This window comes from Equus asinus, chromosome 1 (assembly GCF_041296235.1).
Source record: "Equus asinus isolate D_3611 breed Donkey chromosome 1, EquAss-T2T_v2, whole genome shotgun sequence".
In the NCBI taxonomy this organism is placed as follows: domain Eukaryota; kingdom Metazoa; phylum Chordata; class Mammalia; order Perissodactyla; family Equidae; genus Equus; species Equus asinus.
In genome coordinates, this window is record NC_091790.1 from 21,894,550 (window position 1) to 21,898,631 (window position 4,082).

Sequence of the window (4,082 nt, forward strand, 5' to 3'; positions counted from 1 at the left end):
TTTTACAAATAATTTTCTTAATCAGGAACAGTTGATAAAAATATGTATAAATTATTGTTAAGATTAGAAAACAGCTGTAAGTAAATGTTACCCTCCTTATAAATATTTCTAGTCTCCTTCTGTGAAATTTCTTCAAATACTCTTCTAGTTTTATTATAAAGTAAAACTAAATATTATTTTACTTTCACTCTGAATTTTTCTAGAAGGGGATTTTTGTACACTCACATTTTCATTTTCTTTGATGCCATTTTACTTTATTTTATGAAGACCTCCAGCAGCATAGACTCTAAGAGCCCATGATAATCTGCTTTAATACAGCCTGTCTAAAAGAAGTGTGATACTTATTATGATTACTGAGTTTGTCCCTTTCCAGTGAAATCACCTTTATTGTACTTTTTGAAAGTAAGATCTAATAATTTACAAAAATAAGACATTAGTATGAAAATGAGTGAGTGACATAGTGGAGCTTCTTTTGTGTGCCTTTAAATTGCAGTAGGAGTGAGTGACCCTCTCTTTCCTGTATAAACTACGCAAAACCACACACAGCTCCTCATTTGGCCAGAAAAGAAAAGGAACTAATAAACTAAATGCATAAGTGGAATGACAAAGGGAAGAAAACTTAGATATACATTTTCTCAAGGAATGGATTTTGGAAATATTACTAATATTTGTAGGATAAGGAAATCTGTCTTCGCTCATAAAGAGTTTATGAGCATGCCACCCCAAAATATGCCACTTTGGCATATTGGTTATTTTGAGCTGAAGACACTCAAGAAAGAGCAGATGCAGGAAGGAATCCCTGACTTTCCCTTCTGTTCCTAAAATCAGGTAGTAATATTTCCCATGAGGAAGGTGCCCTGCCTGTGCCGGGAAGAAAAGGACATTCGTATCACTGGAGACCCAGCACTGATGCTGAAGTGAACCTTACAACAAAACCTACTAAAATAACTAACCTTCCTTTACTTTCCTCTGTATATTTCCTAGTGAATGTCCCAAATTTACTGCCCCAACCTAAGCCCGCTTGTCTTGGCACGTCCCCATAATTTTTCATTCTTTGTTTAAAAATATCTACAAGGTTTTGGGCCTAACAGCTTTTTTGGGTCCCCATTTTTCTTTTGAAGATTCCTATATCACATAAAAATACCGAATGAAGTCTATATGCACATAAAAATACTGAATAAAGTCTATATGCTTTTCTCCTGTTAATCTTGTTATGTCACTTTAATACTTAGACTCACCCGCAGAACCTAAGTGGGTAGAAGGATTTTTCACTCGCCTCCAGTGGGATGGCGTACAGATTTAGCCATGTGCTGATACAGAATGTTTCACTATTATTGTGAGAGTTTGTATGTAGCTTTTGACATTCTGGTAGAAAAGGAAGAGTCAGTAAAATGTTTATGTATGGCGTAAGTTTTATATTTACATATAAATGTAATTTTGACAGGAGTTTCCATAAATATGTACTGCTTTAAAATGAAAACTAATCAGACATTCAGAAAAAGATATTATAATTTTAAACTATACCAGACAATGACAGGTCATAATTTAAACTAAGAAAAATTTCAAATATTGGCATGTGCAACAGACTCTTGATTTTCTTTTAATAGTTTGTCATTAAAAATAGACTCTTTAAAATCTTGACTGGCTGAAATAGTACTTCTCATGACTTAATCTGAACACCGATCAACTGAGGATCCTGGAGCAATGCCCATTCTCGTTCTAACCTCCTCCCAGATCATTCTGATGCTGCTGTCCACCAACCATACTTTGAATAGGGAGATTTTAGGAGAGAACACTCCTCCTGAGAAGCTTTGATGAAAGCCACTTCTTCCATCACCCTTGCCATCCCCACAGATTTTTAACTGTCCTGAAGTAACTGAAAATTGTAAAACATCTTCATTCCCATAGCGGGTCATACATAATAATGGAAAAGTTGTCCATCCCTTTTCTTCTCTCACTCTGAATTGAATTTGTTTATGCTGAAATAATTGCCTATTTGAATATTACATAAGGATCTAAGAAAGTTGATATATGTTTTTCCATGTTAGCCCATTTTTATACTGTCCAGTTCTGTTTTCCTTTTTTCCTCCCTTCCAATTACTAACCTTGTTACAGATGTTAATGTTTTGAAATCCATTTATATTATTCAGGAAAATCTTAATTATTTAATATGTTCCTACTATTACCTAACACAGTTTTCTAACTATGTCTATATTTTGCGTCAATGCTTAAGAAGAGTACTGACTCATCGTATGTGTTTAATAAATGATTTTTAATCATTTTTAAATCATTTTAATCACAGAGTGCTAAGTTTATATCAGTCTATCTACCAGATGGAATTTTAATACTTCTTCATTTAACTGAGACAATTTTTGGCCAATGGTTACTGTTAGGGTATAAATTGTGAAAACATTCAACTGGAATATTCTATTCTATAATAATTGTTATATGAGTAATTATATGAATAACATATGAATATTATATGAGACTAAAACAACCTATTTTCCTATTGTGAATGCCTTGCGGACAAGGACCTTTATTTATCTCTCTATCACTATGGCATTAATCTAAAGCATTCTTAAATACAGCAATTATAGGGTAACTATTTCAATAGTGTTCAAAACAAAATGTAAAGTGAAGGAAATGTCCATAATAGGTGGTATCAATTTCACAAAATGTTTTTCAATACTTACCATTTTCAAATGTGGTTGGGGAATCCATCTAAAATTGTTCATTTTTGTTAATCTCTCAAATCTCCCGCATGTTTCTGGTCAACAGCCATCTCTTTTGTGCTAGAACCTTCCTAAATGCTTTCTTCACATCTTTGTTTCTCAGGGTGTATATGAGAGGGTTCACCAGTGGGGTGACCACACAGTAGAACACTGAGACCACTTTACCAATGGTGAAGTTGTACTTGGCTGGAGGACGGACATGGGCAAAGATAATGGTGCCGTAATAGATGGTGACCACAGTGAGGTGGGAGGTGCAGGTGGAGAAAGTTTTCTTCCAAGCCTCCCGGGAAGACAGTCTCGTTATTGTGACCACAACGTGGACGTAGGACGACATGGTGAGAAGGAAAGAACTTAGAATCACGATAGAGCTACATGTGTAGCTCAAGGACTCTGCCAGATATGTATCTGAGCAGGAGAGTTTATAAATGGGATCTGAGTCACAAAAGAAATGGTTGATCTTCTGAGGGCCACAAAAGTTTTGATGAGAAATGACTATGGTAGATAAGATAGGGGCAATGAAGCCCCCAATCCAAGATCCAGCTGAAAAACCACAGGCACACTCGAATACTCATGAGGAGTGAGCAGTGTAGAGGACTGCAAATGGCCAGGTACCGGTCATAGGCCATCACTGCCAGCAGAATGCACTCTGTAGCTCCCACAGAGAAAAAGAAGTAGTACTAAGTTATGCAACCAGCAACAGAGATGGTGACAACCTGTGAGAGGCAGGTGGCCAACAAGTTAAGCACTGTGACTGTGGTGTGCCAGATCTCCAGGAAGGACAAATTTCCTAAGAAAATGCGCATGGGTGTTTGGAGTGTGGAATCCATCACAACAATGAAAATGATGAGGGTGTTTCCCATGAGGGAGAGCAGATAGACAGCGAGAAACATCACAAACAAAGTGAGGCGCAGAGAGAGAACACCAGAAAACCCAAGAAAAATGAACTCTGTCACAGTTGTTCGGTTTATTGCATCCATATCTCATCTTCTCTGATCTGGAATGAACCAATGACGCCCAGTATACAGTAGATGAGCAAGAATAGAATTCACATCCTAGACATGAGAGGATTGTAAATGTATCTACAGGCAGTGCAGATCAGAGGCGAGTAGATCATGGGGGAGGATGGGGTGCCACCCAGAATGGAGATTCCAGGCCATGCTAGTTGCCGTGTCAAGATAATGTGTTGCCTTCAATTTTATCCCCCAGATCTCTGATTTACTCCGTCAGTTAGGGTTTGGTGAGAGATTGGTACTAAGTACTGGATAGAGTACTGGTACCCTATCTCCAGAAAACAAACAGAATAGGATTCAAAATTTATATGGAAGATATTTTTTAATAAATATTTTTAAC

At 36.8% G+C, this 4,082-nt stretch overlaps 1 pseudogene; it reads right to left on the reverse strand.

Annotated features, from left to right (window-relative positions):
• Positions 1 to 2,748: 2,748 nt before the first annotated feature.
• On the reverse strand, positions 2,749 to 3,709 carry LOC123281710 (olfactory receptor 6F1-like; annotated as a pseudogene).
• Positions 3,710 to 4,082: the final 373 nt, after the last annotated feature.